Source organism: Apteryx mantelli, chromosome 8, assembly GCF_036417845.1.
Source record: "Apteryx mantelli isolate bAptMan1 chromosome 8, bAptMan1.hap1, whole genome shotgun sequence".
Taxonomy (NCBI): Eukaryota; Metazoa; Chordata; class Aves; order Apterygiformes; family Apterygidae; genus Apteryx; species Apteryx mantelli.
The window spans coordinates 21,203,232-21,215,712 of NC_089985.1; the positions used below are offsets into that span (position 1 = coordinate 21,203,232).

The 12,481-nt window shown below is 38.8% G+C and overlaps 1 long non-coding RNA gene across 1 annotated transcript in view; it reads left to right on the top strand.

Moving 5' to 3' along the window:
• The window catches only part of LOC106499756 (uncharacterized), an 86,619-nt gene that overhangs the window by 13,824 nt on the left and 60,314 nt on the right, over positions 1-12,481 (top strand). The window contains exon 7 of the long non-coding RNA XR_001295246.2: positions 1,069-1,177. This is a non-coding gene — a long non-coding RNA (uncharacterized lncRNA). The remainder of the gene's footprint in view (positions 1-1,068; positions 1,178-12,481) is intronic.

Genomic DNA, 12,481 nt, shown 5'->3' on the forward strand with positions numbered 1-12,481 from the left:
TGCTCTCTCTTCATTTATTTACCTATTTATTTCCACTGTTTAGTTAGAATATTAACATAGATGCTGTTATTCACCTGAGTATACCCTGTTTGAAACAAACAGGGGTTGCAGAATCAGGTCCTTATTTGAATTATTTAGAGCATAAATTTATATAAATCAGAGGCTAAATCAATTACAGTCAGTGGAGATGCACCAGAATCCTTCTGTGTTACAATGAAAACAGAGAGAGCGCCTTTTTTTAATTAGCCTCTATAGCACCTACTCGTACCCTGGGCAATTTAACTGAACTTAACTAAACTGAGATCTCATCAGGTTTTTATTATGTGGTTAGAGCATTATTAAAATAAGCTGTCAAATGGCACTGAAAACACAATCCTTTGTATCCCAGTGCATGCAGTTCATAAAAGCATGTAATCCCTAAATGTCTGAGCACAAATTAGTCTGCCTTGGGTTGATATGTAGAGAAAAGGTTGTACTGTGGTAATTCAGAGCCATAAGAAATTGTTCTCTAAACATTCTTGTTTTAGTCTGCAGCTGGCAGATCATCTTCATCTGCAACCTACCCCTTCTTATGACATTTTTGATTAGTTAGAGACATTATGGAACTTTGTGTCATGTAGCCTAGGGCATTTTCACATGCACACAGGTATGTTTCTGCAGGATAGACCGTTCTAATTGTAACTTGTAAATTGACAACATAGCAAATTGTTATGTAACTGCAGTAAGATGTCTAATCTCCTTTTGCCCAAAGCTGTCACACATGGCTAGATTCTCGCTGAGTGTAAAGCAGTTAAGTTGAAGGCAGTGGAAATCACGCTGATCTATACCAGCTGAGAATCCAGGCCACAGTGCATATAGAAATCATATATCCTTTCATTTCTGCTCTTTTCTAGTATTCCAGTATTTTGTACTTACATATGTCCATAGTTACTCCTGGTTTATATATCTAGATGAGATCAGAATTGAGCTCTTCTGTCAAATAGCATATATATTTGTAAAAAAGTGACTCCTGCTATTTGCAGCAGGAAACCAAGGAAGGGTGTAAGCATTCATTTGCTTTTTGGACAGATGACAACAGCAGATGCACCTGAAGGAAAGGAGGGTGAAGAGAGCTCTGGCTGCTGCTGAGACTGTTCTAGTTTATCAAGTGGCCTAGTCGTTATTGGAGTGTGGGGAGGTGAGTGTGCTCCATTTAACATGCTGACCTTGCCATTATTACTGCGACCAGAGGTGCCTTGAGACCAGCTGGAGGCTGGACTTCCTGCAGAATATGTTAGCAGCTTGCTAAATAAGGGTTCGTACCGAGAAAGTGTTACAGTAGCGCTCAGGGAAACTGTACTGTGAATCTCCTGGAGAAACTGTGAAGAGCACTGGTTTGGGAGTTGACCCAGGATCTCTGACATCCCCTTGCAGCCATCTGCCAGGGCTGCGGTGGCCCAAGAACAGGCTCAGCAGCCTGCGCAACACTGCTCCCCCAGTAGCTGCAGATCCCACTCTTTCTCCTGGCTCCCACCCTGCCTCATTTAATGTCCTTTTTAGGTGATTTGGCTATCTCTGTCACACCTGAGAATACCAGGGGAATTGTTTTTGTTGACTTGCCTAGGGTGATGCAAGCATTGCTGCCTCAAAGGCTCTGCTGTGTTAGAGACCGCAGTGCTGGTGTTTTCACTGACCGAAGTGGAGCTGGATGATTTTCCCCACCCCCAGAGCAAACCTAGTGTAGACAAGAGCAGAGTGAGCTGTACATGGGGTTTAGGGTCTGCAGCAGCTGAAGTTCAGGGCAAGAGAAATGCTGGTGTGTGAGGTGGCTGAGCTGGGGAGCTCCTGAGTATATGGAAGTGTCCAGCTGAAATGGGATGAAGGAATTGAGTTTGCACTACAGGTATGTCAAAGAAAGTCTAAGCGTGGCTGAATGTGTTGAAGAGATGAAAATTAGGATTTGAGTGTGTTGGTGGTGTCTTATTTTGTAACTCTTAGAGGAGTCATTCAGTGAGAGCAAAGTAGTAGCAATTAAATGAATGGTAAATGCTAGCATTTTGAAGGCCTCTGAGTTTGCTTTTGTCCTTGCTAACTTTTCAGCTAAAGCACCCTTTCCACTACCAAGCTGTAGCCCACAGCAGATCTGTGATCTTTGATCATTTTAGATGTAAAATAGAAGAATTTATCTCATCTGTAAATAAACAAATAAACTTTCTGTCCCCCTGTAGATAATGCTATATCCTGAGCCTTTACTAAAACACCAGCAAATAATGAACATTTTGTGTTTATTTATGTAAGTTATATATATTTACTAGCCAGTCTCATTTAATTATGAGTATTAAATATCTATCTGGAATAAAAAGTATATTTCTTGCAAGTAACATTGTTGCTTCTTAGGTAACAGATTCAAAGTGAGAGCATGTGAAAGTAATGCAGGTGTTTTGTTAATTTTTGGCAGGCTCAACACATAGCCTTTTGTTGTATGATACTAACGTACTCTTTCTGTTATTACTTCATTATATCCTCCCTGGAGCAAGTTAGATACATGTTATTTCTTACAAATAGCTATATATGACATTTAGTTTGTTTTGGGGTGGAATTTTACCGAATTTTACCAATTTGCCTTTCTGAAATCAGCAAACCTGTGGCATGCACTCCCACTAGGGGGCAGGATGAGATAAAAATTAAAGAGTCATTAAGGGGGGAAAAACACCCAACAGCCCTGCTTTTATTTTTTTTTTCCTTCAGCTTCTACAAAACTACAATCTCTGCAGCAGTATGTCTGATTGAAAGTGAGTTTTCTGGCTTGCTTTTTTTTTTTTTTTTTTGTCTGTCTGTAAACAATGATTGGCTTCTGCTTCACTGAATATATGTATTACATATGGATGTATGTCTGTGATACTGTGTGTCCCCACACACAAGCCATATGTTTTATTTGAAGAAGTATTTTATCATTATACAAATCTACATAATAAATGTGTATGTTTCCCATCCTGTAAAAAGCAGTGGTGTTTTACATCCCCTCTGCAGCATGTTAGCTATTATTTTTCCTGAGCATCCTTTGAAAATAAAAGGGAAGTTCAATCCTAGATACTATAATTCAAAACTGCAGCATTACATCGTCCTTTGTAAAAACACAGTAGTAGGAGCCTAAGGCTTATGCCATACCCAATTACAGAAGGACTATGACATCTTAAGTGTTTCTCATGTCTTGGAATAATGCAGAAAGAAGCCTACTTTCTAAGATACGGCAATGACCCCCTTGTACAATGACAAAAGGAGACCCTTAACTGAAGACTGTTTAGCCCAATTATCAGGCAAATAGCTGTGAGGTGGAAAAACTATTGCAGAAACTAGTTCATGTAAAAAAAACCCAAAAAACTGTTCATTATTAATTACAGCCTAGTCCCAGGTGATCTGAGTACTCATTTCTGGGCAAGCAGATCGTGAAAGACTATTTGGTAATTATACTATAGAACTTAATATCTGTAAAAGGAGATGAATCATCTGAGATAGAAATGTATCAACTAGTTCCTGTGCCACTCCAAATCGACAGCTGAGGTGTGAAACCAGTGGCCGTTACCCACAGGTAACAGCAGAAACCAGTGGCTGTAACCTGCTGGTATCTGGCTATTATTGTTTGCAGCCATGATTTTACATGTATGCTACCAAAGATGTAAAAATTACCAGGCACCAGTAAGCATGGTGAGGGCAGCTGAGTTTTCATTCACCATAGCATCAGAAATTGTCCTGCTTTTTTGCTTTGGCAGTGAAAACGGAACTGGAAGTTGACAGTACAGCACTTCCCAAACTTAGGGGATGAGTTTCTGCAACTACCAGCAAAGAAAGGCCCCTCATAGAAAGAGGGTCAGTTAAGACCTTAAAGACTGCACTAACTTGAGTATCTCTGGAGTTTTTGTTTTCATTTAGACTTTATGCTTCAGTACTGCATTTGGCTGAAGAGATAAGATATCCAGATAGGTCAGTTATGTCAAACGGTAGTTAGAATGGATGTAAACAGATAGGGAAGATGTGAATGCTCAGAGGTGTAAACAGTTGCACGGAGGCCTGGCATATACTGTGTTACCCACTGCTTCTGAATTGAAGCTGTGAATCTTGGGATGGTCCGCCACACTGGCAAAGCCTAGACCACTGCTTTCGTGTGGCGGTGGGTGGTACTGGAGAACTTGTATGCAGGAAGCGGCCATAGCTCAGAAGTCAAGTAGCTGCTCCGAGTCATGGCGACATGATTGTGATCATCTGCCCATTCCTTCCAAAGCTGACAGAGTTTTCTAACATGTTTCTCCTGTATCCTTGGAGTTCCTTCTCATAAAAAAAGAGAAATATAGGAAAAAATCCAGACTCTGGGATGCTTCAGAATCTGTATGTGTGAGAAATTATACTTACAGCTTTTGCACACCCATAGACTCCGTCATGCAGGTTGGAAGGGATCCCAGGATCCAGTCCCACCCCCTTCTCAGAGCAGGATCCACACTAAGTTCAAACCAGGTTTCTCAGAGTTTTGAAAAACTCCAAGGATGGAGACTCCTTAGCCTCCCTGGGCAAACTGTTCCAGTGCTTCACTGTCCTCGTGGTGAAAATCATTTTCCTAATGTCAAGTCAGAACCTTCCATTTTAGTTTGTGCCTTTTGTGTCTCATCCTCCTGCCATGCATCTCTGTGAAGAGCTTTATCTTCCCAACAGCCCTGTATTGGAAGGCTGCTGTTAAGTCACCCTAAGCCTTCTGTATTAGTGCTGTAGAGGAGAATATTTGTGTTCCCATTTTTTTTTTCACCTAGACTGTGATGCTTTTATAACTGTGATAACATCTTTAGTTATTATCTATGTATTTTGATGGAATCTAAGCTAGTCTTGAAGGTTATGGTTCAGATTACGGTCACTTCCCCTTAAGGATTTGGCTAAATTTTTTTTGTCACAATTTGCTTCTATAAAACAGAATTAAAATAGAGTTTTCTAAAAATGATTTCATCTCTCTTTTGTCATTAAAAATGGAGATATAAATAGATTTTATTTCTAACATGTCAAGAGCTTTAAGCAATTTTTATACTACCATGTTAAAACTTCATCAGAAATCATTTGCATTTAAGTGCAAAAAAGTAGTCACTTGTATGAAAAATCTCTAGTGTGATAGGAAGAGGGAAGAAAACTAACTCTTAGATTTAATGAATTGAAAATATTCTGGTCTTATAAATAGACTGAGAATGAAATATTTGATTATTATTACTGGCTGCATTCATTCAACATCACGAGTCAGCCCCCCCAAATGAGAGTAAAAACATTGATTAAGATTCTTCTTATTTCCCCTCATTTTTGCTTACAGTTGCATTTATTTCATGTTTTAAACTTTCCTCAGTAGCTACTAAAGTCAAAACCTTATTAAAAGAAATGAAATCTAAGATTTGTCACAGAAATACTTGTCAGCATCCTTAACTGGGGTTTCCAGAACTGGGGCTTTTCCAGAATTTTGTGCTGCTTCAGCAACTTCAAGGGGCCATAATGAATGAAGGGTGGGGGGGGAATCGCTGTCTGAGTCCCTTACTTCAAAGGGAATGAGTTAGCAAGGAGTAGATGAAGGTCTGGGGTAAGCTAAACAGTGAAAAAAGCAATAAAGGGGAAAATTTCCTAGGTATATTAGAATGGGAGTAACTTGCACAGGTATAAGTAGCTACGAAATACTTTTACTAATTTTTGCCTCTGTAGAACAATTCAGAAAGCGTCTTTGTGGGAGCTTCCTGGTTGGCTGAAACTGAAATTCAGAAAGTTTTCAGCTAAAAACATTTGGCTGAAAACTAAAAAAAGGAGCTTATAAAGCAGCTGCAGTGCCAGTTCTGTGTTTTCAATGGCTTATGTCGCATTCTCTTTCGTCGGGCTGCGCTGGGCCAGCCTGCGCAGCGCTGCAGCCGCGGGAGCGTGGGGCCCCGTGGGGCCGCCCAGGACCCCCGGGGAAACGGAGGGAGCAAAGTGAGGAGTTGGGAGCACGGCTCCCGTGGGGAGCTTCTCACTGCAAGAACGTTCCTGAAGCTGATCTTCTCAGGTTTTGTTCCCAAAAGTGTAAAGGTTTTGAGTTTTGGGGTGTTCAGATATTTCTTTTTTAAGTAAAAAAAATTCCCATGGAAAGATTCAACTAAAAGTTTCATTAGAGAGAAATTTTGAAAAAAAAAGAGGGGCTGTGACAGCTAGTTGGTAAGTGGGAATTTATACTGGTTAATGGGAAATTTCATAGCCAGGCCTAGGTGTAAAATGAGAGTCAGTGTCAGGCATGATACGTGAACGTTAAGGCCACGGTTGGCTCACATGAACAACGGGTTTGGGGGAGGTGCGTTGCAAGAGCAGCCTGCGTGGCAAACACGAAGCGTGGAGCAGCGTTAGGCCCCGGAAGAAGATCAGCTAGTGATATCCTCAGTGACTGGGGTTTGCGGCAGGACTCCTCTCTTGATTTCCTTACTGAGGACTAAAGAATTAATCTCATAGTGGTCAACTGTGTATTATAATAAATTGAGTAGCTATTTCAGTGATAAGTTACTGATTTTAGATTAATTAAACCACTTTAAGTTTTGGTCTGTAGAGCTACTCTTTGCCTTCTAAGGTCATTTGCATTTGTGCAAATTTAAGAGTATAATTGAAAAATTTGTAAGAATAAAATCATTGCCATTCAGCTTTAGTAGCATTTATCTCAAATTTGTTTCATTAGAAATGATGTGTGAGATGCTGGGCAACAGAGACTCAACATGTTTTCAAATAGGTCAGGATTTTCTGAAGTGAATCTATTTGAAGCACAGTAAAACTCGTAACAGATTTCATTAGTAATCCAAAGTGCAGATTTAGGTTTTTTACTTGGTTGTTATGGATTTCACATGTTGACATGGTAATGGTCTGTGAGTGTTTAACCAGGTTTGTGTTTGTATTGTGCAGTTCTTTCTGTGAGTAGGTTTTCCTGTGTGTTTCAGCATTTTCTGTAAGCCCTCGTACATAAAATCCAATCTTAAAGCTGTTTACAGAAAGCGAAGCAAATGCAGCCAATAGCTATTAGTTAAAAATGAATTGTAGGACTCAGAAAAAGCTTTCACAGAATTTGAGTTCAAACTGATATGGTTACTGAACAAAGAGCAAGATATTTTAGTATAAGACAATTCCATGTGTGTCTGTAAAAGCCCCCTAATATATCTAATTGGTCTGCATTCCCACACCAAATAATAAGCTAAAGCAGATAGTATGTGGACTGGAGTCTCATAAATATTTACATACTGGACAAATATAGTTCTGTTGTGTGATAATGAAATATCTTAATATGGCTAAAACATGCTTAGATGATAATGGTAAGTCCAAACTCCAAATTATAAAGCTAAATCAGATTCTTGTTAGTGAAATAAATCTAAGGGGTTACCCTGGATACAACAGAGATTAGAACCTGCATCAGATTCAGTTGTAAATAAAATCAAGAGGACACTGAATACATGCATGCTATTGACACAACAGCATCGCCTTCTTGGAGGCGCACATTCCAGTGACCAAAACTGCATTTTAACCTTCTGGGAACTTTTTTTTGAACAGTATCTTTTTTTAAATGCAGCTTATTGGCTAATACCAGGTATGCAGAATTTTAAAACCAGACTATCTAATTTTTCTAACAGTTTATGATTTCTCAGGAATCAAATATCACAATTTTAAATTCTGAAAATTATTTCTTTTGCTGTCCTTTATAGGATTTCTTATTGGATGATTGTTCCAGTTATTAAATGAATGTCTCTCATGAGCATTCAGTTGTAAATCAAAGGACTTTCCACTGAAAACTGCCAGAAGGAAACTGGGATACATTTGATTTTCAAAATCTAGTAGAAATGTATGTATTTTTACTGTTACTTAATCCACATATTCTTGATTTTTTTTTTTTAATAATACCTGGACCATATTTCATAAAAAGCCTATGTTACTCTTTTGTTGTTAATTCAAAATGATTGATAGGGGAAACTAGGGATTGAATGTTAGGGTACATAACTATAGTGGCAGGAAGAACAGGGTAAATTAAGTATGTTATTGTTGTGGGTGGTTGTTCCCAATGAGCAAATTCAAATGGGGTATCTAGCTGGTGTCAGGAGTTAAGAAATAGTTATGCAGCTATGCATCCTTTTTGCTCTCCTGTGGCTGCTTCCAGGCATGAAAGAAGTGAAAGGTGCCGAGTCCATCTCTTTGCACAGAGGTGATTGCAAAAACATGATCTAGCTTCGCTTATGTTGCCTAGATAAAATTATGATTAATGTGTTATGGATGCAATTTGCTTTTTTTTCTGAAGGAAGGCATAATAAGGGATTTCAAATTAGTGAAGATATTTTGCAGCAAATGGTAACTTTAGGAAGAATATTATAAATAGTAAACTAAAGAAAATCTGAGACTAACAGTATGAAATATGTCTTTGGTGATTATGACAGTTAATTCAAATTTTCTTCAAAGCCCTTCATATTTGCACTGTGTTTTCATCTGAGAATCTCAAGAGTGCTAGAAACATTAATTAACCTTCTTGATAATTCTGTGAAGGAAGATTGGTAACTATTATTTGATACTTATTTTAGAGTGATAAAACAAGGAACAGAGAATTAAGTAATATGCAGAATGTTAAATAATTTGTTAGTACCTGAAGTAGTTACAGTGGGAATTCTGACAGGTAGAGTTGGGATCTGAAAACTCTCTAAAAAATAGCTACCTTCAGGATATCTTATATTGAAAACAAGAAATCATTTTCTAATCTTGAAACTCTTGTTTGTGTAACTACTGGACCTGAGAACTGTCAAACACATTAGGTGAATAGTAATCTCTGGACTTCAGTAACTACAGGAAAAGATGTAATTACAGGTATCTATTATGATGAATTATCTTCTATTTGTTATTTTTTTGAACTACTTTGGTTAAATAAATTCCAGGAGAGTCTTGGCTTTTCAAGTATTTTTCTAAGTTTATATTACAAAGAAAAGCCTGCAAATGTGCAATGAATATATGGCTTATGTATTAGTAGGCAATCTTTTCTTAAAGTCTTATTTGCTTTAGAAGAGTGGCTTGAGGAAACCTGAGTCATTGTTTGGTGCTAATGTGTTGGTACTACTGTGAACTGTAGGAATTCTTCCTGACGTGAGAGCAATGTTTTGTATTTTGGATCACAAAAAAGAGATTGAAATGCTTGGCAAAACTGCAAAGGATGGTGTGGAATCTCTGCTATATTTTAATAAAGAAAAAACCTCAGAGGCAGCATTTGAAACTCATGTGAGAATACATTAGATCCCGCAAGAGAAACATGGAAGGGAGAAGGAGCTACAAAAAAATTCCTGTAATGCATATAAGGATAATTATTTAAATATATTGTCGCATTCCGTGACAACTATTATTATACTGAAAAGTAACAAGCAAAGCAGTAGTTATGGTTATTTTTCCTTCGGTGCTTGTGTTGGATGGGTTTGCTGTGATTCTTTGATTGAGCTCCTGTGCTGCAGGCAGCCCGGGCGAGCGCAGCCCGGCGGGAGCGGAGGCAGCCCCATGGGAGCGGAGGCAGCCCCGCATCTGCAGCGGGGGGAGGCTGCCGCGGCCCCCGGGCCCTTGGAGCAACGCCACCATGCTTGCTGGGAGGCCCACGGCCGCGGCCTCCCCCGCGGGACGGGCAGGCAGGGAGGACGGTGCGCTGCCAGGGTGCAGCCACTCTTGTTGCGTAGGGGTCACGAGGGAACTGGATTTGGTGGGTTTCCAGATTCTTTCCTAACTGTTCCCCACGCTGTGAACATTGCCTTTACATTGCCAGAAGGGAAGGGGCTGGGAAGTTAGCTGACTTTCGCTATGTCCTAAATTGCCATCCAGGCCCAAAGAGCTGCAGATTTCACTTGCTCGCGCTTTGCTGGGCTGCAGGGCATCCCGCAGCATCCAGTTCCTCCCTTGGGCGTCTTGGGAGGCTATTTCAGGGCTCTGTTGCTTTGATTTCATGTCTTTCTATTCTGCCTCTCAGCCTCCTCAAGGTATAAATTAGATCAATCTTCATTAAAAACCTCATATATACATGTAGTTCCAGCTCAGGGCCCTGATGAGCGAGGCACAGTCCTTCCCTGGGTGAAAAAAGTGCAGTATAGATGCAATGTACTCTTTTCTCAGGGGAAATGGGAATGCAGGGTGTGAAGATAATCTATAAATAGATAAATACACATCGTGGAGTTGGAGTTTCCTTCATGTATTCCTGTGTCTTTTATTTCTTCCGTAACTTCAGTTGTGTGTGTAAAGTATTTTATAAAATAAATGTGTTTCATGTTGGTTTATCTGAGAAAATGGAGGGAAGAAAAGACAAGACATAAATCTAACAGAAGTGCTGTAGATATCTTCTCAGCTTGCAGATATCCTCTTCAGCGCTGTTTCCATGGAAATTATTTATAGTGCCTAGAGGGAGTGAAGTGCAGGTCACAGATCCGCAGAGCTACAGTAGGCTCGCAGCCCAGCCAGGCAGAAACAGGCAGCAACAAATGGGAACGACTTTGAATGGAGCTGTTCTGCTTTCAGAGGAAAACGTAATCTCTTATAAAAATGTGCCTTTGAAAGAAAAATATTAATCTGTGTGGCAGTTTGGGACAAAATTGGAACCAAGAGCTGTCAGTTTTCATAATGAGAACAGCTTCTAGCTCTCTTCCCCCCTGCCCTTTCTTACTGCTTGAAGTCATTAAGGATCTCATCACCTTTTATTAGAGCAGAATTATAAGTACCATTTTGGATAATTATTGTATATTCCAGTTTGGCTAATTATTTTAGCTCATGAATGTCTACCCAGGATATGCTGAAATGGAGCACATGAAACAAATATGGCATACGCCATAGATACTGCCAATCATGAAGGAGCATATCCTGCATTTTATAATCTGTAAAAATATTCTATACATATTTTAGATATTATATGTAAAATATATTTGTGTATATGTATTTATGTATGTATTTTATATATATATATGTGCATATTTTTCATCTCCAAAAGTTACAAAAATACAATATACAACAATTTCTGTGAGAGCCTTCCATGGAAATGAATGTATAAAGACTTTGTAAAGAAGGATGAACAGATATATGGACTATACTTTGAATTAGAGTATCAGTCTTTCATTTGTCACAAATTATTTGGCAGTATTCGTACAATATTAAGGAGTTTCTTACCCTTTCCTGCCAAGAAAAAAATGTTGGGGGCATTTGATTCATACTGTGTGTAACCTAGCTTGCACTGAAGACACTGATATAGACCCCCACTCATTGCACTGGAACAGGATTGTGACTGCGGTATTGAGAGCCTGTATTGATTTGCAGTGAGAATCATGTAAAATGGGTTGTATCTAGGTGTGGCATGTTTATTATTAGTTCTCAAATACATGGCAAAAAAAAGAAATTTAATTAGGGAAATTGTAAGACCAAAGCAGGGGTCCTTCCGAGAGCAATTTGTGCTACTTCAGCCATTTATAGCTAGCTTTCTGTAGGCAAGGTCCATATGACTGTATCTTTTGGCTGTGATTGCCACAGCAAGAATCTGTATTTGTCTATAATGAAAAAGTTTTAAGTTTTTTAAACAAATTTCTTTGGGTTTCAAAGAGTTCAAAGGAGGTTTCAAAGACAGTTGGGTTATTCTCATCATTAATTCTGTTTTTAAGAAATACTCATTTGTTTCTTAATTTCTTTTTCCCTAGTTTGTTACAGAATAGTGAAAACCTACTCTGTGAAAGAGTATCGGGAGGTAATGCTGTGGAGTTACCTATAGCCTATGCAGGCTCTCTGTGAACCAGGTACTGGGGAGATAAATACAGTATAAGAGTGCGTGATCAGGCACTGTATTCTCCATTCTCTTGAAGAAAGGCAGGGGGACAGTAAGTCACTTCAGAATAACTTCATCTGTATTCTAGGAAAAGAGTAAATGCAGGAAGAAGACAGTGAAATGAAATGGCCTAATAATTATTTTTTTAGAATATTAAATATTTACATAAAGACTGTTTATTTCTGATTTGGTTTGCTCTCATTGATCTTTGTCTTCTTGTAGATATTATTGTACAGTGCATTTCCAATAGCTACTTCAAAATGTAAATGAAGAGTGAATATAAGTAACCACCTTGAAGTGTTTAACCTACAACTCTACACATATAAACTCAGTTTAAATTGTTCTAGCTACAAGCCCTGACTTTTGGTCTTTCTTACAACCATTTTGATGTTTAGTGTCTGAAAAATTCTGCCTACTGTAAAGCGATATATTTTTCTGTAACTTCTTAGCCAAAGAACTGTGAACATTTGGAAATACTGAAGAGGTGTATGGATTCTGCTCTCATTCTCACAGTGATGCATCTCTTGATTTATAGCTTTGGCACTAAAACCAGAATTAGACAGACAGACTTGGACAATGTAATAGAGAATATGCTTGTTAAGACTGCAGACAGCATCACATTGGGAAAGGCTTCAAGGATGTTGGAAGACAGAGTTAGAATTCGGGATG